This window comes from Papaver somniferum, chromosome 2 (assembly GCF_003573695.1).
Source record: "Papaver somniferum cultivar HN1 chromosome 2, ASM357369v1, whole genome shotgun sequence".
Lineage (NCBI taxonomy): Eukaryota > Viridiplantae > Streptophyta > Magnoliopsida > Ranunculales > Papaveraceae > Papaver > Papaver somniferum.
The window spans coordinates 142,618,750-142,642,813 of record NC_039359.1 but is presented as its reverse complement, the minus strand read 5'-3'; the positions used below and the strand labels follow the sequence as shown (position 1 = coordinate 142,642,813).

General features: G+C 37.5%; 1 long non-coding RNA gene and 1 pseudogene across 2 annotated transcripts; one reads left to right on the top strand and one right to left on the bottom strand.

Annotated features, from left to right (window-relative positions):
• The first annotated feature begins 3,957 nt into the window (after nt 1-3,957).
• On the top strand, nt 3,958-23,756 carry LOC113349323. Of its 2 annotated transcripts, XR_003360085.1 has the most exons (4): nt 3,958-3,993; nt 20,564-20,622; nt 20,724-20,809; nt 23,549-23,756. It is a non-coding gene; the product is annotated as an uncharacterized LOC113349323 (long non-coding RNA). The 2 variants fall into 2 exon arrangements; XR_003360084.1 differs by lacking the exon at nt 3,958-3,993 and having other exon boundaries at nt 20,487-20,622.
• Nucleotides 20,917-23,427, bottom strand: LOC113349322 (annotated as a pseudogene).
• Nucleotides 23,757-24,064: the final 308 nt, after the last annotated feature.

Sequence of the window (24,064 nt, the reverse complement as noted above, 5' to 3'; positions counted from 1 at the left end):
TGTTGCTTGTTTGTTTTGCTGGTTTTGGGTGCCCTTAACCCAGCTTATCATGAATAATAAAATAAGAAGTAGATGAAGATATTCCCAATTGGAGGTAGTGGTCGATGAACCGACAAGATGAAATATGGTGATTAAGAGAACGCATGAATGTCTTTCATAAATCCAATGGCAAGAGAGTTAAAAGAATGTATGGATGTCATTCATTTATCTTATCTTAAACTAATATAAATAATTACACATGTATTAGTATTTGGTGATTTTGCGTGAATTACCATGTAAAAGAACTAAAATTGCGACAATTTAGGCAACATGTTGTGACTGAGCGCTTAAAAGGGTGAACTGATTCGCTTGATTGTTATTGGTAAGCTATCGACATGGATACATGATAAGGTTACGCTAATTTTCAGAAAATAGATTCGGTGGGATATGTGCATTGTTTGGAAGTATTTTCAATAGAAATGATTTAGGTATCAAATAATGTATTATGTATAATAATTCTATTAAAGTTGATACAAACTTATCATTGTTCTTTTTTTTTTTGATGGAAAGAGAATATATATTATCTAGCAAAAATAATACATGAGATTTACAATATCATTTTTATCGAAAACATTAGAATTTATGCTAGTTGATTGAACTTTTAGCTGCATATTATCCGACATATGTTGAATTTTTTTAATCCTTGCCTCCTTCGCAATATAGTCGGCTGCTGAGTTATTCTTCCTCTTAATATATTTCACTTTCGCTTGAGGAAGATCGCTCAATATTTTCCTAATTTCTTGCAAGGTATTTTCCGCTGGCCATAAACCGTCTATGCTTACCTTATTTAAGTTGTCCGCCAAAGATTTACAGTTCGTGACTATGAAGACACTGGATAATATGTTTTCCTTTAACCACATAACCTCCTTTAATAAAGATTTTGCTTCTGCATGGAACGCTGATGTCGCCCATCCCGAGCCCGCCGATAGGTGCATGAAGGCTTTCTCGTCAACTGAATATAGAATGAAAGCATATCCCATTGATAAGTCCTCTTCCTTAAAATAGGCATCAATAAAGATTATCCAATCCGAATTTAGGTTGGACCAAGAGCAGTTGGTGGACGTTTTCTGTTGAGCATTTACTTTACTTTGAGTGGTAATTACCGGGGAAGAATGAAGGAAATTATTGATTAGCGTTATTAGATTGATCGGGTCTGGGTTTATTTTCTCAAAATTACCGAGCATCTATATTTACAAAGGAACCAGAGAACGGTAGAATTTTTTACTTGAAATAGCCAAGGGCTTAGCAATAGCCTGACACAACAATATAGGCATGAAATTAATATCTTCTAAATTTAATGTTGTCATTTTGAATCAAAGATAGGAGATACAGATATCATGATAACATGTGTTTATGGAGCAGTTGAAGCTGATGATAAAATCGAACAATGAACCTATATCTCAGACATCGCGCAACAAATAAAAAAACCTTGGGTTCTGATAGGGGACTTGAATGTTATTTTGGACCCAGACGAAAAACAAGGTGGAAATAAAGCAGGCTCCAGCAGTAAATCTTTCATCGTCAATACTATCAATTCCTTGGGACTCCAAGACGCGGGATATGATGGATCGCCGTTCATGTGGTCAAAAAATCGAAAGGGAGAAGCAAACATCAACGAAAGAATTGACAGAGCGCTTACATCCTTCTTGTGGTATCAGAAATTCCCGGACACTAAGGTAACTCATCTCCCGAGGGTAAGCTCTGATCATACGCCGATTTTATTAGATTCAAATCCTGAGAAAACTAGGCTTCAGAAACCATTTAGATGTCTTAGATCATGGTTAACTCATTCCACCTTACCCACTGTCGTTGAAGCCTCTTGGAAATTACATTCCGAAAACTCCCAAGAAATTTTTTTTTCTGGGCTCCTTAAATTGTTATCCTCCGATTTAGCCCATTGGAATTCTAATACCTTTGGGAACATTCACAAACATATTAAGTCCCTAAATAATAAAATCGACAGTGTTCATAGATCCGGAAACATATCGAAAGAGATGGAAAAGTTAAAAAACCTCCAAGCAGAGATAGGAAAATGGTACAAAATAAGAAACGATTATTATCACCGACTCTCTAGGGATAAGTTTTTCAAGGAATATGATCAGAACACGAAAAATTTCCATGCCACCGCCTCAAATAGAAAAAGGATTAATACGATAAATTCTCTTAGAGAACCTTCTGGGCTTTGGCTTTCAGATAGAGATCAAATCAACTTGCTGCTGGTCAATCATTTTCAATAAATAGGCTCGTCCCATAATAGCAATTTCGACTTTGATCTATCTACTATCATAAATCCTTGCATATCCTTTGAAGAGAATAATTCCCTGACTCTTATACCCTCTAAAGAAGAAATCTGGCACACCCTATCTAACATGAATCAATGAGGAGCCCCTGGGCCAGATGGCTTCCAGCCGGGTTTCTTTAAAGCCAACTGGGATATCCTGGGTAAAGATATCATTTGCTCTGTCCAAGAATGCTTTCGTTCGGGCATCCTTGACAAAAATTTTAATCACTCTTTCATAACCCTCATCCCAAAAATTTCTACCCCTCAAACGCCAGGAGATTTCAAACCTATATCATATCCAAAATTTTAGCAAATAGGCTAAAACCCATTCTAGGCAAATTAGTCTCCCCCAGTCAATCGACCTTTCTCCCTGGCCGACAAAATCGCTGATAATATCATAATTGCTCATGAACTCATCCACTCGATGAAACTTCCAAGAAGAAAAAGGTGGTTTTTGGCGTTGAAACTAGATCTATCTAAAGCTTTTGATAGGGTTGAATGGACTTTTATTGAAAAAAGTCCTCCTAGTTTTTGGGTTCTCGGAAGACTGGACAAAACTCATTCTGCAATGCATAGCCACAACCTCCTTTTCCATTCTTCTAAATGGTTCTCCGGGTCCTACTTTCAATACTTTTAGAGGTTTAAGACAAGAGGATCCTTTATCTCCATACCTTTTCTTGATATGCTTGGAAACTTATCATTATTCATCCAAACCTAAAAAATCACGTGATGTAAAAATTATAAAATAAGATTTTGTCCATGAATATTACTTAGGGAAATTTAAAATCGTCTAATTAATTACGGATCACACACTTGTTTTTGATTGATCATTGGGCCTAGTTATCTATTCGATAAATACATAAATATATGATGAGCTTCAAAATATGATAAGATTGCGTACATAAATATGCCATTTGGAATGCCAACTAATGGAATTTCGAATCGAAATTTTTTACTAAATTAAGTGTGAACTCGAATTAACTCATCTTAATGCCATTTGTACGAAACCAACATTGAAGGGTACCGAATAGGGAAATGAAATGAATGTTCATAGCATTATTTTTATATTTGATAACCTCTAATTAGTAAATGCTTTTAAGGGTGGTGACAATCTTATCGTATATTCACGACTGTAGATACGAATTTTCTTTATTCACTACTTGAACATGTAAATATATGGGCAGCTTATGCACCGGCTAGGTTAGCTGGGAAATCTCGATAACTGGTGTTTGGGTTAATAACCCCCGGTGTGTATTCCATACAAGTTGTTCTCTGTTCAGTGACCCTGGAACTCTTTCTGATGTTTCTATAAATGGTCTTTATCTTTAGAAACGAGACGAAAAAAAAACGACAATAGTTCTTCTTTGATCTTTACCTTCAAAAAGATTAGATGAGAGAAACATTTTGGGTCTTTACCTTCAAAAAAAATAAAAAAAAAATGAAAAATGAGACAAACATTTTGGGATTAAAAGTAAATAGATTTTCATCAAATTAGAACCGGTAAAAGTATAACTCAGTAAAAAAAAAAGCAAATATTTGCACGGACACACTACCGAGTTTAGATTAAAGAGAAGAAAAAAATTTGAAAACGCTACACTATATTGTTTTCATCGCCTTCCTGAATTCTCATCTTCCTTAATTCATCCACATGGATAATCAACATTCTTTGATTGGTAAGTTCAATGTTAATCTCTCTCAAGGTTTGAAAAACGGCCGTTTTTTCGGAAAAAACGTCGGAAAAAACGTCCGTTATAACGCTCACGCCCATATACCGTGCCCGTGAGGTTCACCAACACGCTTACCTAAATAACACCCATAAATAGGAAAAAATGGCGTTATTTAGACCCGTTATAACCGTTTTCACACCTATGATTACCGTTTTTCTAAAATTAATATTTCAGTTTTTTTCTTCTAAATAACATTTTAACACACGTTTTTTACACCGTATTTTCCGTTTTCATACCGGTTAAACCCGTTTTTAAGGAAAAAAATTTGAGTTGGAGAAATTCTTATACAATTTTTAATTTCAAACTTACAACTAAAATTTCATAAATAATCATTAAACACTTCAAATTTTATAAACTTACAATAAGTAACCTAGTGACAGTAGTGCTTGAAATTTTAAACTTAGACAAACCAACTTGTACCGGCATTTTTTTCCGACTTATTCAAGTATTTTCTGTTTTCTCGACGATTCTCAGTTGATTCCTCCTCCTCTTCCTCCGCCTCATATTGGTTCGCGTAATGCATTTGGCTGTCGTAGTTAACAGTATCGTCATCTTCATAACCATAGTCTTCTTCCTCATTATCATTACGATTATCTACTTCACTATTGATATTAATATTGGAATTATACTCTTCATTAATTCCTCGGGTATCTTCTTCTGGACGATCTTCAGTGTAATGAGAATTGTATATGGGATTTTCATTTTCATGACCTTGTGTATTGTCTCCAAATGTTAGGTTACCAAAGTCATAAACAAAGTTACTCACTGGCAACCTTTGATATGAGATTTCAACTTCTGGATCATGCCATTCGTATGGTGGAGGGAGAGGCTCTGGATTATTAGATGCTTCCTCTTCCAATTCATTTAACCAATGTTCTTCCTGAGGTAAAACTGGTGTTTCATCATCCCCTGCTATCCAATCAAGCATATTTTCATCTGTCAGCAGGCTATGAACATCGTGGACATCGATGTTATGTCGCTTTGCTTTACCTTGAACTCTTTGCTGCTCCAATCTTAAATTGTACTGAACATATACCAAATCATTTATTCTTGACGAAACTAAACGGTTGCGTAGTTTGGTGTGAATTCTTTCAAACACACTCCAATTCCTCTCGGATCCAGACGATGTGTTTGTCTGTCTTAGTATCTTTACCGAGATCCTCTGGAGTGATGGAAACTGAGCACCGTATGACAACCACCAGCTTACAGGATCACCTTGCAGAGCAGCCAATCTTGCTGATGGTGATGCAAATTGGCCTTGCATCATTTGCATTCTTCCCGCCTAAAAATATCAAAAACTGTGAATAGAAATTCATATAATTACGAAATTAATTGTTAATCAAAATTCACACCTCTAGCATGCATGTCGCTTGTTCTTGAGGGCTACTAATCATTTTTGATATAACTTCACTGAGACAAATTTGGGGCTGAGAAATTTCATTGTTGATGAGATTGGCTGCTGGGTTGTAGATATAATATGGATTCAGAAAATGCGCTGCAGCATGAAGAGGAGAACTCAACTGATCTTTCCATTATCGGTTAATCACACCTACAATAGAATTATTTCGAGTTTTACCCAAACCCCTTTCTATAGTTTCCACACATGTAGCAAGTGCATGAAACAAATAACCCATGGTAGGTTTATCTGAATCCAAGAAACGGATCATTTTCAATAAAGGACCAACCATCATGCATGCATTTTGGAATGTGTGCCAAAATATCTCATTCAAAATAATTTTTTTCACATCTTTAGCCGTACGAGTTTTTCCTTCTGGCGAGTTCACAAATTCTTGGTCTACAAAAAGACTCTCGATTGCATTACGTTGATCAATGATACTTTTGATTGCGATAAAATTTGTCGCAAACCTTGTTAAGCCAGGGCGCAATAGATTGCGTCCCCCAGAATGTTTTCTGAATCTAGCAAGAACCCAACCATGATTATAAATAAATTTACTGATTTTTCTAGCTTCTGAAATCACACCTTTAACAAAGGGGAACTTTTCAGTATCTTCCAACATTAAATCCAACACATGAGCTTCACAAGGTACCCAAAAAAATGTACCATACTCTATGGCCAATCTCATACCTATTAAAACAAAATGAGAAATGAATTAATAATATATAAAAATAAACAATTGTAATTAAATTAAGTTGTAATAGTTACCTGCGGATTTGAATTGGGATCCTTGATCAGTTACTATTTGAACAATATTTGTCGGACCAATATCTTCTATAACCGGTCTGAACAAACTCATCAAATACTCTGCTGTCAACCGATTATGCTCCATGTCAACGCTTTTCAAAAATGATGTCCCATGGCCACTGTAAACTAAGAAGTTTACAATCGTATGGTTATTTTTGTTTTTCCAACCATCTGACATGAGTGTACACCCATACTCTCTCCAATAATTTCGTTGGACCGACACTACGTCCTTCTGAATCCTTTGTTTTTCCTGCCTTAATAATGGGTTCGACAACTTATAGGAAGACGGAGCTCTGTATGATTTTCCGAAATTTGCAACTGCATTGAATGCCTCGTGGTACTGAGTTGAGTTAGCCACATTGAAGGGAATATCATTAGCATAGAAAAAACGTCCAATAGAAGAATCAACTTTTTCCCGGCATGTTTTACTTCTCCCAAAATTCGCCATGCTAGGTTGAGAATCCCTATTAGTATTATATTGTCCTCCCATATCTACAGACATCCTAGGTGCTTGGTGTGGTGTACGCATTGAAGAACTAGGTATGTCCATAGAGGCCTGTGGACGTTGTGATGTACCTTCTCTGGCATTAGTATTCTTACTTTTTCGTCCAAAAAGGTTCTTCAACTTCGATAACCCGCCCATTTTCTTTTGTGTTACCGGCGCTTGTTCTTCTTCATCTATATCATGCACAGGGTTCCACGGTTCATTTTCATACATATCTTGAATTTCTGTATCTTCATATTCAGTTTCTGGGTACTCGTTGCCGTTTTGCTTTGTTTCTGTATTGCACCCATACTTTTGCTAAATTTTTAATCTCAGGTGGCACATGGATGCAGGGAGTAATTGTACCTCTTTGTTGTGCCAAATGCATTTTGAAACGCGAAATTCCCGCAGACACTTCTTTTTCACAAAAATTACACTTCAACTTTTTACCATCACTCATTACAGTACAATATGCATGAAAAACATCTCGTTTTGCAGATGTTGATCCTTCCATTATATTCTGTAAGTAGGAAATTTCACATAGCAATAAGTGACATATATAAATACAAGTTAAGTGGACATATTCCATCAATATAAAAATGGTTAGAGTAGCATTATAATTAGAAATCACAAGTTGCATTAGTCATTTACTCAACTTGAATATTAAAAGTTGAAATTAAGGATCATGTAGCCTCTCATTTTTTCATGATTGAGAACAGGAATACAAACATACCATACATCAATTCATCATGCCATTTTTTTTATAAAGAAACAATGATTTTTTACGTGCCAACTGATTCAAGTTGATGGGCTATTTAATTATGAATATTAACATTTATTAAAACATTTCTTAAATAAATGATAATAAAATGAACAAAAAATCTATATTTCTTAAAACATTTCTTAGATAAAAATGAAACATTTATTAAGTAAATATACGTTAATAGAATGAAACATTTCTTCACTTAACATTTCTTAAATATTTCTCAAACATCATGAAAGAAAAAAACATCGATATTTCTCAAACATCTATATTCACTACTCTAACATCATGAAAGAAAAAAACGATAATAAATAAATTAATAACGTATTAATAAATTATATCTCTAATTGAATGAAAAATCTACAAAAAATAATTAATATTACCTCTTAAACTTGTATTTGAGAAATTCAAAATGTAAAGCATTCCTTTGAGCAAGAAGCAGAGAACCAGAGGTATTGATTTCATTTCAATTCTCTTCTTGTCCTTTTAAAGCATTCCTTTGGGCAAGAAGACATAATAGCTAGCAAATCGAAATATTATTGAAACATTTGGAATCTCGTTGCATGCGTATATAAGCACAGGCTAGCTATGTCTTTGATCATGAAACCAACTACTCTTTTTACTTTTTTTTTTGTTTTATTTCTTTAACTTTTGAGTCTGAACTCTAAAGTACAGACCACATGTAGCATATACCGTACACACCTCCAAATGCAAAAGAAAAATATAAATCGACTCCCTGACTTCCCTCTCCCACTCTCTTTTTCTCTAGCTAGTCTCTGACTCTCTTCCTGTTGCATTCCTTGTTGGTTAGTCTTGTAGCAAGTAGCTAAGAGCCTAGGAGTATTATTTGACAACAAAGTTTTGACTGCTTTTGAATCCGAATATGCATTATTGAAATATTGGGGAATGCATTGAACTAATCGAGTGACAACTTGAACATATCAAGTGGATAGTGATAGTATGCGTGTATAAATATTTGATAGACGCATTTATGTGTCTAGTATATATTAATTGTATACATTGTTAGTACTCGAATTTGTAATTATTTGGTTATTTTATTTATTTGTAGGTGTTTTTGGAAAAATAAGGCTTTGCGGCGAAATTGGCTAAAAATGTGGCATTTGGACCTCCGTTGATAGTGTACCGGAAGCGCCCCAGAAGTGTACCGTAAGTACCCCATAAATACCCCGGAGGAACCCCAAAGAAGTGCGGAAAACATCCCGGAAGAATTGCGAAAGGCACCACTAAGTTGGATAAGGGGCACCCCATTTCAGGGCATGTGCTAAAGGGACTCTAGAACTGGATAAGGGGAGGTCATCTTCATAGTTTCAAACTAAAAAAATGGCGGGAAAATGCATGCAAGAACGGGCAGATTTTGTGTTCGATCTTGGAGCTGTTTTAGAGCGATTCAATGGGTGTATTTGGTATGTATGGACTCTACAAGACATAAGGGGCCTGTTTAAATCGTCTAGACCAAGCCAATTGGGCTGGATAAGTCGGAAAAATCACACGAAGTCCAAACAGGGACACGTACTTTCTGTTGAAGTTTCAAAGATTTTTTGAGAGAGTTTTGGGCGAGTATCACGCTGGATAGACTCTCTATAGTATTATTAAAGTCCTGGGAGAGTCTTGGGGAAAGTTTATAGCTAACAAACGCGTACAAAGCAACAGAAAAGAGATTATTCTCTCAACTGCTCGAGAAGAAAAAAAGAGAAATACTCTCGGATTTGCACGAGAATTTTGGTTCTGTTGGCTATATAAAGCATTGCTTCGAGTCTTAGAGGGGTTAGAAAAAGTTTAGAGACAAATAGGAGAGAGTTCAGAGCCGAAACGAGGAAGATACCATTGATTGTTGCTGCTGCTGCTGCTGTTCAAGGAGGAAGAAGAAGAGGAAGAACAGACCTGCCAAGGCAGTCGTTCTTCATCAGTCTTAAAACCAGAACACGTTGTGTCGCTGTTTACAGCACACGGCTTGTATCGTTCTTTCCAGCAGCTTACACCCTGTGTCTCTATTTACAACACTTTAGTTCTATCGTTTCTTCTCAGCACTTACACCATTTGTAACAGTGACGCTGTAACACTTCTACAGCATTGCTAATTCCTATTTCATCATATAATCATCAATAAAAACACCTATTTTAGCCATGAATTTATCTTGTGAGTGTGTTTTTGGGATGAGGAGCTAAACCCATTAGCCGAGACGACGGAGGAAGCCATTGGCACAAAATTTATTGGTATAATTCTAATATTTACATTTATTTGCAATATTATTATTTGATTATTTGCACGAATTAAAATTGAATTAATAGTTTTTATTGAGTAACTGTGAATTGACTTGATGAAGCATGCTGGGTTTTAGTAACTTTTGATGTTTTATACTTTTTTAATTACAATTATTACTTCAAAAACTTATTTGAGGCAAATATTAGAATTGATTTTAAAGATAAAATTGCATAAGAACTATTTAGAGTTTACTATTAAAATGGTCATTGGTGTTTTTCTCTATAACTTTGAACAATTTTTTTTATTTGCCTGTTTAAATTTAAATCTAAAAACTGTTTTCTTCACAAGTCTGATACGAATCCGTTTTACCACTTCAACTACAATCACTATTTGAAATCCATCAAACTTTTGGCGCCGCCGACGCGGATTTGTGTTTAGGTAGCATTTTTTTAGATTTTTTTTTTATTTATTTATTATTTTTGTTCTTGTTTACGTTTTTGGATTTTTTTGTTTCCTTGCAGATTTTTGAAGTTGGAGCGAAAGTCAATTTTTCCAAAGCTTGTGGTGATTTACTTAAAGTTTGGGAGTGAAAAGCAAAGCTAAAGGAGCGAAAGAAGAAGATTTTCTTTATTTTGTAAAAGAGAGAAAGAAAAAAAAAGAGAGATTTTTTTTATTAGTTTTTTTTAGGCTTTCATTTTTTTGTTTTTGCACTTTATATTTGGACTGTGAACTTTGGACATTTGGACTCTTTATTTTTATTTATTTTTAAACCCTACTGAAGGGTAGTTAAATATCACTGTTTGCAGGGAAGGACGACGATTACAATATCGTCTCGGCCCCTCGGGTTCGCACACGGCATAGGAGTCGTGGCCCGAGTCGACTTCAGCGGTTCTTCGCCCGTCTGGTACGGGAGGTAAAATTCTAAACACCCGCGAATCTCCTACAAGCGGGTTACTGGACTCCTTAAGGTGAATATATGTTGAGGACTTGAATATGGACTGTTTTTAAATTACTAGTAAAGGGCAAGGACTGGACCATATAAGATAAGGGTTCGGATTTCATCACCGCTCCCTTCTTGCCCGCCTTAGGAAAACGAAACCTAAAGCGAACCTAAGCCTAAAATCTGATTAGAAAGAGACCTATAGGGTATCGAGCTTAAAAGGACAATCATTCGAAAAATATTGGTTACTCTTTTAAGCACACCTCAAAGTTCTTGACGGTTTATGTGAGTTGAATGCGTGACTGCGCCGCATTGGATCGGTGAGGTTTTGGGTATCAAAGCTCCATTGAGCTTCCCTCGCCTCGATTCAACTTACATTGGCTCGGATTGATTCCAGAGGGGTGTGCTCAAATTGTAACGAATTCCCTTTCGAAGGATTAGAAGCTGGTCTAGAAACAATCTAAGTGGAGCCATCATGCTTGTTGTTTGCTAGAAATCTTTAGGTTTGCTGTGGTAAAGTCGAGTCAGCCTGCTGTGTGATTGCTAGAACCTTCTTGTTAGGATTTTTTTTATTTATTTTTGATTTCTTTTTAGTGTATGCCCGATTTTGTTAGGGCTTGGAAAAGAGATACTCTAGGTCGATTGGTTAGCGAAAAACCTAGTAGTTCTTCTGATTTAAGCAGGGAGCTCGAAGATTCTTCTTTTGAGAGCCCTGTTTTTGGAAACTTCTGTTTTGAGAATCTGTCTCTTTGTGAGGATAGTACCCCTAGTACTTCTGTTGTGCCAGCGATGGCAACTTTGAAAGATTACATGTTCCCAACTAGGACCAACCGAGCTTCATGCATTAAATTGCCAGCCACTACGGCTAATTTTGAGATAAAACCTAGTATTCTTCAGATGATCCCTATATTCTTAGGAAAAGATGATGAGAACCCTTATTTTCATATTAGGGACTTTGAGGAAATCTGTGGGACAATTAGGATAAAGGACCTTACCGATGAAGTCTTGAAACTTAAGATGTTTCCCTTTTCTTTGAGAGACAAAGCCAAGACATGGCTTAACAACCTACCGTCTGAATCCATAGAAACATGGCAGGAACTTATCGCTGCCTTCTATATGAAATTCTACCCTAAGCATAAAACTGCAGCTGTTAGGCAGAAAATTAGTGCTAGTGTGCAACAAGAGGGAGAGTCTCTTTATAGGTTTTTAGAGCGATTCAATGATCTCCTATCTCAGTGTCCTCACCATGGATTTGATAATATGAAACTTGTACATATTATTTATGATGGTTTAGACTATTCGACCAAAGCCATGGTTGAATCTATGTGCGCTGGTGAGTTCACTAGTAAAAATGCTGATGATGTTTTTACCTTCTTAGGAGCTATCGCTGAAAAATCCCAACAGTGGGAATCTTGTGTTGAACCCCCTAAAAGACTCTTGGTCAATAGAAGTAGCACCAATATGGTAGATACGAGTTTTGGTTCAGATGCTAAGTTTGCTGCTTTATCTAGAAGGTTAGAAGCTTTGGAAATGGGTCAGTCTAAAAATAGGTCCCTTGTTGAACCTAATAGAGCCTCTCAAGTCTCTAGTTGTGTAATAGAGCCCGATAATTCATTTTGGGAAGGTCAGGTTAGTGAAGAGCAAGCCCATGCTGTCTATAACAATGCTAGGTTTGAGAACCGTCAGAAGTTTGACCCATACTCAGAAACCTACAACCCTGGTTGGAGAAACCATCCTAATTTCTCTTGGTCTAAGGGCCAGAGTCAAGGCCAGTCTAGAAATTCTCAGCCTCCCCCAGGTTTTGGTTTTAAGAACTCTTCAGGTCAAACCCAGTTTCAAAACACTTCCGAGAAAAAGATCTCTACCTTAGAGGATACTCTCACTATGTTAGAAAATAACCATGAAATGCTAACAAAGAACCACATGAGCTTTCAACAAGAAACTAGGCAAGAATTGAAGAATAATTCCCAGAGTCTTGCCAAATTAGAACTTCAAGTAGGACAAATAGCTAAGTTCATAAGTGAGAGAGAAGATGGAAGGTTCCCTAGTCGTACTGATCCCAACCCAAAAGGAGAGAAATCATACAATCATGTGAATGCTGTCACAACCCTTAGGAGTGGAAAGAAAGTTGACAACAAGGTTGCCATGCCTGATAGTGAACATGCTGTAGTTCACCCTGCTGAGCCAGAAAATGAGGAGATTGATAAAGTCTCCAAGGAGACCAATGAGGGTCCTGTTGAGCCCGGCTTTGTTCCCAGAGCCCCATTCCCACAGATGCTAGTTCCGACTAAGAGGGAGTCCAACTTTAATGATATATTGGAGGTTTTTAAGCAGGTTAATATCAACCTTCCATTATTAGATGAAATTAGGCAGATTCCCTCTTATGCCAAGTTCCTTAAGGACTTGTGTACGCGAAAGCGTAAGCTCAGTGTCCAGAAGAAAGCCTTCATAGCTAGTCATGTGAGTTCTATTATTCAGAATACCACTACTCCTAAGTATAAAGACCTAGGGTCCCCTACCATTGCTTGTACAATAGGTAAGTACCGTGTTGAGAAAGCTTTGCTTGACTTAGGAGCCAGTGTGAATTTACTTCCATATCATGTGTACCTTAAGCTAGGACTTGGTGAGATGAAACCTACCCAGATGACACTTCAGTTAGCTGATATGTCCGTTAAAATTCCTCGTGGTGTAATCGAGGATGTTCTCATAGAGGTTGACAAGTTTATTTATCCAGTGGATTTTGTTATCCTAGATACCCAACCTGTCCCTGACCCATAGAACCAAATACCAGTGATTTTAGGTCGCCCATTTTTAGCTACATCCAATGCGATCACTAACTGTCGAAATGGTATTATGAATTTGTCTTTTGGTAATATGACTATTGAGCTGAATATTTTTAATATTAGCAAGCTACCCTCTGAACTAGATGACTCGAATATAGAAGAGGTGAACATGATAGGAACATTAGTCGAGGAGTTATTACCAAACACTTTGTTAGAAGATCCATTAAAAAAATGCCTAGCTCACTTTGGGATTGATTTTGATGATGATAATGTAATTAATGTAATTAATGAGGTGAATGCTTTGTTAGATTCAACCCCTTTGTTAGATACTAGTAATGGATGGAAACCTAAGTTCGAACCACTACCAGTTTCTAAGTCTACCCTAATTCCTTCTTTAGAAGAGCCTCCTAAGTTGGACCTAAAACCATTGCCAGATACCCTGAAGTATGTGTTTTTAGGCCCATCTGAGACTTTACCTGTGATTGTTTCTTCCGACTTGGATAGAGATCAAGAAAGTAGGCTAGTAACCGTCATTCAAAACAACAAGGAAGCTTTAGGGTGGACCATAGCAGACATTAAGGGTATAAGTCCTACTGTTTGTATGCATCGGATCTATTTAGAGGAAGACACCAAACCTTCTAGGGAGATGCAACGTCGACTAAACCCCAATATGAAAGAAGTAGTTCGAACTGAGGTTCTTAAGCTATTAGATGCAGGCATTATCTAACCTATTTCAGACAGTAAGTGGGTCAGCCCCGTTCAGGTTGTTCCCAAGAAATCTGGTATTACTGTAGTCCAGAATGATAACAATGAGTTAATCCCGACCCGAGTGACCACGGGTTGGCGTGTTTGTATTGACTATAGGAAATTGAACAAGGTCACTAGGAAGGACCACTTTCCCCTTCCCTTCATCGACCAGATGCTAGAGAGATTAGCTGGACATAGTCACTACTGCTTTTTAGATGGCTACTCTGGATATAATCAGATCGTTATTGCCCCGGAAGATCAGGAGAAAACCACTTTTACCTGTCCCTTTGGTACCTTTGCGTATAGACGCATGCCTTTCGGGCTATGTAATGCCCCTGCGACTTTTCAGCGTTGCATGATGAGCATATTTTCTGACATGGTAGAACGGTTATCTAGAGGTCTTTATGGATGATTTTTCAGTGTTTGGTTCGTCTTTCGATGAGTGCTTGCATCATTTGTCATTAGTTTTGACTAGGTGTAAGGAAAAGAATTTAGTGCTTAATTGGGAGAAATGTCACTTTATGGTTCGTTCAGGAATTGTTCTAGGGCATATTGTATCTTCAAAGGGTATAGAGGTGGATAGAGCAAAAGTTGACCTTATTAAAACTTTACCGGTCCCAAAAACCGTAAGAGATATTAGGTCATTCTTAGGACATGCTGGTTTTTATCGTCGTTTCATTAAGTATTTTAGCTTCATGTCTAGACCTCTTTGCAATTTGCTTGCAAAAGATGTTAAGTTTGTTTTTGATGATGCTTGTTTAGAGGCTTTTGAGAAGCTTAAGTCATTACTCACTACCGCCCCCATAGTCCAGGCACCCAACTGGAACCTACCCTTTGAGATCATGTGTGATGCTTCAGATTATGCTATTGGTGTTGTGCTAGGTCAGCGAGAAAATAAGTTACTTCATGTGATTTACTATGCTAGCAAAACTCTGAATGATGCCCAGTTGAACTATACCACTACCGAGAAGGAACTATTAGCCATTGTGTTTGCCTTAGACAAGTTTAGACCCTATCTCTTAGGTTCTAAGATCATCATATATACTGATCATGCTGCTTTAAAATATCTTTTGTCTAAGAAGGATACTAAACCTAGATTGATTAGGTGGATTCTGTTGTTGCAAGAGTTTTCTCCAGACATTAGAGACAAAAGGGGTGCCGAAAATGTTGTAGCAGATCACTTGTCTAGGCTAGTTGTTAGTTCCCCAGATGATTCCCTTCCTATAAGGGATAGCTTTCCTGATGAACAATTTTTCTTTGTTACCTAATTACCTTGGTATGCGAATATAGTGAACTATCTTGTTACTGGTCGAATGCCCCAACACTGGGGTAAACAAGATCGTTCTAGATTTTTAGCTGAGGTTAAGCACTATTTTTGGGATGATCCTTATTTGTTTAAGTATTGCCCAGACCAGATTATTAGGAGATGTATACCTGAGAGTGACCAGTCCAGTATTATTTCCTTTTGTCATGATCATGCTTGTGGGGGTCTATTTAGTGCTAAGAAAACTGCTGCTAAGATATTGCAGTGTGGATTCTATTGGCCTTCGTTGTTTAAAGACTCCCACAGTTAATGCGTTACTTGTGAACGATGCCAGAAATTAGGAACCATTTCCCGTAGGAACATGATGCCCTTGAACCCTATTTTAATTGTTGAGGTCTTTGATGTGTGGGGTATTGACTTTATGGGTATGTTTCCTAATTCTTTTGGTAACCTATACATCCTTGTCGCCGTAGATTATGTCTCTAAGTGGATTGAGGCGGTTGCGTATAAAACCAATGACCATGGGGTTGTGATTGAGTTCTTGAAAAATAATATACTTACACGTTTTGGTACACCGCGAGCTATAATTAGTGATGGAGGGTCGCACTTTTGTAATGGGACTTTTAGACTTCTGATGAAGAAATATGGTATTACACATAAGGTAGCTACCCCGTATCATCCACAGACTAGTGGTCAGGTAGAGGTTTCCAATAGGGAGATAAAACGTATATTAGAGAAAACAGTTAATCCTAATCGGAAAGACTGGTCGTCTAGGCTTACTGATGCCTTATGGGCTTACCGTACTGCGTTTAAGACACCCATTGGAATGTCGCCTTATCGGCTTGTTTATGGCAAGGCATGTCACTTACCTATTGAGTTAGAACACAGAGCTTATTGGGATGTTAAGCAGCTAAATTTTTCACTTGACAAGGCAGGAGCCCATAGGAAACTCCAGCTCAATGAGTTGGACGAGATTCGTATAGATGCTTACGATAGTGCGAAGGAGTATAAGAACAAAATGAAAATTGTGCATGATAGAAACATATTACGGAAGTCATTTTCTCCAGGTCAAAAATTTCTTCTGTATGACACTCGTTTGCATCTATTCCCCGGGAAACTGCGCTCTCGGTGGACCGGTCCTTTTGTGGTCCGTACTGTTTTTCCTCATGGAGCTGTTGAGATCGAGACACTGGATGGTAGTAGTTCTTCGAAGGTTAACGGTCAGTGATTGAAGCCCTTTTTAGAGCCTTTTCCTACAGGTGATGTTGAGGAGGTCCCTCTGGAGGACCCTGTTTACCCTTGATTGACCATCGAGGAGATTTGTATGTTGTATAATTTGTGTATTCAGTTTTTGGTTTCACTTCACTCAGGTACTATCTTTCCGAACTCTCTCTTTACTATTTCCTCATGTTACTTATATTTTTGGTACTGTTCTTTCATGCGAAACATTGAGGACAATGTTAGATTTAAGTTTGGGGGTGGGGAAGAAACTGTTTGTTAGCATTTTAGTCGCATTTTTGAAACTTCTAGCGTCACATAGTACCCGGTTAGCTAAGTTTACATATTGTTTCTCACCAAAAAGATAGAAATTGGAATGCTAGAGATAACAACCTATTGAGACATTAGAGAAAAAGACATTGAGATCCTTGAAATTCAGGAGAGAACTTGTTCCTTTTAGAGGGTTACCGTGGTGGACCTAACCATACATGATGGAAAGGCAAGTAGGTCAGAAGGAAATGCCAGAAAGACAAAGCAACCTCACAATGTAGTCTTAGTTACTAGATTACAACTCTCTCTCAGTAGAAACTTATCATCATCAACAAGCGGAGCGACATCAAAATCTATGAAGAAAGTGAAGACGTTTTAAGGTTTAGAAGCAACAATAGAAAAGAATAATTCAAAAATCAAAGTTGAAGACTTAGTTATAAGAAGTTACAAGAGCAAATGACATAAGTTGTTAGAATCCATGATACCAAGACATCACAAGTTGCGAAGAGCCAAGTTTTGAAAGTCCTTCTCTCATGGCCATGTAAATTTTTGTCTTGTAATTTTTTCTATTTAAAAAAAAAATGAAAAAAAAAAATTGAAAAAAAAAAGAAAAAAAAGAAGAAAAAAAATAAATAAAAAAAATATGAAACATCATTACGTTCTTTTTGTTCAATAAGGCCATAGGGAAAAAGAAATTTATAAGTTAAGCAAGAAATCGAAGAGAAGAGTTAATTGTCAAGGTTCTATGAGGTTCGATAGTTTATCATCAACAGTTAAAGACCGACGAAGGCGTTGTTTCTACTGGGCACTGTGAGAGAGTCGAAGAAAGATGCATTTTGGTTGCTTTGTTAGTCTGCTTTCAATCTGGCACAAGATCTTTCTAGCACTGGTTTAACTCATCACACGTAATTAGTCCAGCTGTATAGCAGATGTCCCTCTCATTTTTATCTCTCTCCTAATCTTATCCAGCTGTAAAGCAGCGGACGCATCTTACAATGTTTATCTAGCTGTATAGAGGATATCTCTTTATCTAGCAGTCATGCAGATGTGTCTCCCCTTTTCTTTAGTCAGCTTTAGAGCTGACACCTTTAATTTCTCTGGCATTCTACTTACTTGGAGATAGGTTGAGAATATGTATGTCCTCATAGCTCTTTGGATACTTGTGACCAATTAGGAGTACAGGTTTTGTGGGTATATCTCTGGTAAGCCCTCCCGAGACTATAACTCGGCCACTAGGGCCACCTAGGGGTTTAAAGGCTTATTGCATACGCTAAATGCAATCGACGATGCCTGCGACAGTGAGTTAGGATTTTATTTTGTAGTTTTGATTTGCTCGGGACTAGCAAATAATAAGTTTGGGGGTATTTGATAGACGCATTTATGTGTCTAGTATATATTAATTGTATACATTGTTAGTGCTCGAATTTGTACTTATTTGGTTATTTTATTTATTTGTAGGTGTTTTTGGAAAAATAAGGCTTTGCGGCGAAATTGGCTAAAAATGTGGCATTTGGACCTCCGTTGATAGTGTACCGGAAGCGCCCCAGAAGTGTACCGGAAGTACCCCATAAATACCCCGGAAGAACCCCAAAGAAGTGCAGAAAACATCCCAGAAGAATTGCGAAAGGCACCACTAAGTTGGATAAGGGGCACCCCATTTCAGGGCATGTGCTAAAGGGACTCTCGAACTGGATAAGGGGAGGTCATCTTCATAGTTTCAAACTAAAAAAATGGCGGGAAAATGCATGCAAGAACTGGAAGATTTTGTGTTCCATCTTGGAGTTGTTTTAGAGCGATTCAATGGGTGTATTTGGTATGTATGGACTCTACAAGACATAAGGGGCCTGTTTAAATCGTCTAGACCAAGCCAATTGGGCTGGATAAGTCGGAAAAATCACACGAAGTCCAAACAGGGACACGTACTTTCTGTTGAAGTTTCAAAGATTTTTTGAGAGAGTTTTGGGCGAGTATCACGCTGGATAGACTCTCTATAGTATTATTAAAGTCCTGGGAGAGTCTTGGGGAAAGTTTATAGCTAACAAACGCGTACAAAGCAGCAGAAAAGAGATTATTCTCTCAACTGCTCGAGAAGAAAAAAAAGAGAAATACTCTCGGATTTGCACGAGAATTTTGGTTCTGTTGGCTATATAAAGCATTGCTTCGAGTCTTAGAGGGGTTAGAAAAAGTTTAGAGACAAATAGGAGAGAGTTCAGAGCCGAAACGAGGAAGATACCATTGATTGTTGCTGCTGCTGCTGCTGTTCAAGGAGGAAGAAGAAGAGGAAGAACAGACCTGCCAAGGCAGTCGTTCTTCATCAGTCTTAAAACCAGAACACGTTGTGTCGCTGTTTACAGCACACGGCTTGTATCGTTCTTTCCAGCAGCTTACACCCTGTGTCGCTATTTACAGCACTTTAGTTCTATCGTTTCTTCTCAGCACTTACACCATTTGTAACAGTGACGCTGTAACACTTCTACAGCGTTGCTAATTCCTATTTCATCATATAATCATCAATAAAAACACCTATTTTAGCCATGAATTTATCTTGTGAGTGTGTTTTTGGGATGAGGAGCTAAACCCATTATCCGAGACGACGGAGGAAGCCATTGGCACAAAATTTATTGGTATAATTCTAATTTTTACATTTATTTGCAATATTATTATTTGATTATTTGCACGAATTAAAATTGAATTAATAGTTTTTATTGAGTAACTGTGAATTGACTTGATGAAGCATGATGGGTTTTAGTAACTTTTGATGTTTTATACTTTTTAATTACAATTATTACTTCAAAAACTTATTTGAGTCAAATATTAAAATTGATTTTAAAGATAAAATTGCATAAGAACTATTTAGAGTTTACTATTAAAATGGTCATTGGTGGAATCCTAGTCTTGGTGTTTTTCTCTATAACTTTGAACAATTTTTTTTATTTTCCTGTTTAAATTTAAATCTAAAACTGTTTTCTTCACAAATCTGATACGAATCCGTTTTACCACTTCAACTACAATCACTATTTGAAATCCATCAATATTGTCGGTAGACGATAACTACAATGCATTGTTATAAGTCATAGACTTAGGGTTGTGAATTTTACTAGATATCCATAAATTTTTATGCTAAAAACCCATAAACAAATAAATAAAAAATCAAATAAATAAATTAAACCAAAAAATGAAAAAACGTAGTAACAACGTTATTTAGACCCGTTGTAACCGTTTTCACAGCTGTAATTACCGTAACATAGGAAATTCAGATCACAAATTATTTATTTTTCTTATTTAACTGTTATCACACCCGTTATTTCAAAAAAAACGTCAAAAAAACGCGTTTTATTCCTATATAACGCGTTTTTGACCCAAAACGTGCTCACACCAGTCAAAACACGTTATAATGGTCACGCCTAATACATGTGACCTGGACCGTGACCCGTTTTTCGAACCTTGATCTCTCTCACTTTTCTATTTCTCTTTCTCTTTCTCTCTCTACTCTACTTTATTTAACCGAATTAAATCTAGGGTTTATTTAATGGGTTTTTTTAATTGAAAATTGAGAAGATCAAGAAAGTTTACAGAGGTCCTAATGGAAAGCAACGAATAAAAAATGTTTCTTTTGCCCAGAGCGAATCACACATTTCAATAGTCTGAAGAAACATCTCAGACGAGCTCATCCAAACAAGGTAACAAAATTCCCATAAATTAATTATTATTTCATGAATATTTAAAGATCTTTAAACGTCAATTCACGAGAAGTGATGAAAAAACTGATTATATTTTCAAGGAATTCAATCCTCCTCCTAGGGAAGAACAACAGGAGCAGGGTGGTGACTCAGAGCAGCACAACCAGTAAGCCCAGCAGCAGATAAGGTACCTTTTCTTTCTTTAGCTGCCTAATATTTCCTCGATATATTTTTAGCCTGGAAAAGCTATACCTCTTTGTCTAACAATAATTGGATAAGTTAATTGTACGGAAATAGAAACTGCAATCCCCTAGAGCAGAAATAACATATAGTGAAATAAAATGTGAATGACTGGAAACCAGACATGAGAAGGGAGATCCAAATTCAAAAAGAAATAATATGAAAGAGATTTGATGATACCGTACTAAGGAGATTGTGACAGTGCCGATGATAATCCATTATACCAAACCCAAACAAGCTAATCAAACTATTTCAGAGCCTGAACCAAAGCCCTTTCCTGAACAGCAGACCACGCTTGTTCATTCACTCCCGAAGAGACCCCATTTGAATCTATTTCACTCTCAGGACCTTGCTGGCCTCCATTACTAACACTTGACGACTTTTCAGGACTAGCACTTTTGTGACCATTAGCTTCTGGACCATTAGTAGGAATCTCGTCTACAGATCGCCTTTCTCTTCTCTATGAATGAATCGAAGGCTTTTGCTGAATCGGGTTTCTGTAGAAGTACCTTCTTTGTTGCCTTAAGAATCTCGTCTACAGATCGCCCTGTACCAATGTACTCAGAGATAACCTCCCATCTTCTAGAAATTCCTTTACGGAACTTTTGAATTCCTTTCCGTAAGAGTTCAACCTCTTCTTTGCTCCAAGGTTTATCTTTCTTTTCATAGCTTTGTAATGGATTCTCCACCTTGACTTGCAAGCTTGAACCATTTGGAAGCTGGTTCTTCATCTCCACTTTCTTAATATCTGTCTCGTGATAACCATTTGGTTGCTGGTTCTTCACCTCTACTTTATTAATATCAATGCACTCCTCATCAGTCCTTCCAAGGGCATCTTTAAGAAGACGTGCACCGGCCACACGCTTCTGATTTTTGTTCAAGCTCACTGCAAAGACTCTTTATCTGATCAATATTAGATGACATGCATAGACTCTCAACATCATCTTCAGTGACCTAATAAGAACATTCGGAAACCGCTAACGCTGAAACAGTACGTAAATGTGCACGCTCTTTGCGCAAGAGCTTCTTTTCTTTCTCTTTTATTATCTTCTTCTGATTCGGAGCAGCCAGAGCAGCTTGCCTATCTTCTTCCTCTTTCCGGAGTCTCTCTTCTTCAGCTGCCCTAGCTGCTTCTTCCTCCTGCAACTTCTTCGCCAAGTACTTGGCTTCCTTCTTTTTCTGTTTCTCTGCTTTTTCTTCTTCCTTTCTCCGCGCAATTCTTGGATCCTTCTTGTAGGCATTGTCCACGAGAGACCGTACACGTGCATTTTCTTCCTTCCTTGCTTTCTCTCTAAGTTCTGAGTTTTGTCTCTCCATCCATCTCTTATCATCACGAGTCTTGGCTTCCTCGAGATCATACTCATCTGAATGGGGGAACTCCCCCCAGCTCTTAAAGGTGTACCAGAAACTGTCCACTTCTTTCAGGGGACTGTTCTCTTCACCCAAGGATGGGACTGGTTGGGTAACTGACCGCCGGCCATTACGCATAAAAGCTGGACCACATACCATAAAGAAGTTCTGCGGAGAACAGTCAGCTGGGACTTCATCATCAAATTCATCGGTGGAGTCATAAACCCTTCTCTTCACTGGATCCATCAAGACTTCATAAGCTACCTGGATGGCCTTGGAATGGTTTTCTACATCATCTTTCTTTGCTTCCTTTGCAGCTTCGGTTGAAGCTTGCTTGTCAGGATGATGCTTCAATGCAGTCTCTCTCTGTAACTCTTTTTTATCTGGTCTGCAGCAGCTAGAAATCGTAGATGCCCCAAACCCAACAAAGCATAGTGGTCTTGCTGATCCTTTCCGCTGCCAGATTTCTTTTTCCCTTTGCTCCTATATTACTCTGAAGATGCGAAATAAGACTCGCTTTGATCACTGGACACATTCTGATCATCTGCCTGTACTTCTTTTTCCTCCTCGCCAAAACCACAGAGCAGAAGCGCTGCTGAATGGAATGAATGCCCTGCTGGTTCACGATTTAAGGCTTTTGCAGGAAAAGCATTCGGTGAAACATATATTGGTTGTCCATCCATGAGTTCATTTGAGTAACAAATAAGATGAAGCTTCGGTTGGGTCACCATTGTATTTGCAGTAGAGTCCACTAACCCAACAAAACCCCGCCAACTTCACAATGCCTTCTCAAAACTCAAACCCAGAACAGGAAAGTTCTAGTCCAATCTTTTAGATAAGGTACTTGACATTGGTATCTCTTTTAGTATCCCTTTCTATTTGTTTGTCTGGATACCGTTGGACAACCATCGATGACCATCTTCGTTGCGCTCTTGATCTGTATATTCTTTAAACACACCATCAACAGTTAGCACTTGTCAAGCAAATACCCATAGATATACATATACATTTGCATGAGGAAGTATATCATTTTCCATACCTGAACATAAACCGATGAAATATGACTAGTAATGGCACGAAAGAGCAAGAACTTATTCTGCTACTCCGAGCGACCTTAAGCCTCGTTCTGCAAATTTATCAATCTACAAATGCTCCCCATGTCCTCCTCCCAAGTCATCCTGGTTTACACTGCACACTTCTTCTTTCTCTCCTAGCCTGAAGCACGACACACCTTAAGGAATTAATTCGACGACCATCCATGATCATACTCTTTAAATTTTATGTTAATATATATCAATTTTGAATACCAATGTATCGTGTTTCTTTTAACGCGCAGATTGCCAGGTGAAGAATAAGTATGTCTGACACAGCAAGTCCAGAAGTTCAAGAAGCGGAGTTTTATCGTCAAATGTCATATACGTTCACATAAATGATGAACTTGTGGTATTATATTTTTAGACTAATATGCTTGCTGCTGGTTGTATGCAAACAATGTGTCAGTGGTGCTCTTTTTTTCATAACATAATACACCGTTTTCAGATATATGTATTTTTTGTCTTTGACGACACATACATCGGGATTACAGCTCTTCTGTAAGCTTCTTAAGCCATATGACTGAGCTCTGTGAATCCACTAGCACCTTGGAAGTAGAATGCAATTTGTTAATAAGATTTATTACCTGTGAAGAAGGAAACTTAGGATTCAGGATACAAAGCTAAGAAAGCTAGTGCTTTGATCTGATGATCACCAAAAACCTTCTCTGTAAATCTGAATTCATAGAAGATCTACGATTTCACAGATTCACAGAAAAGGTTTTCTAGGTTTCGAAGTTACTTACCACAATACAGATGGG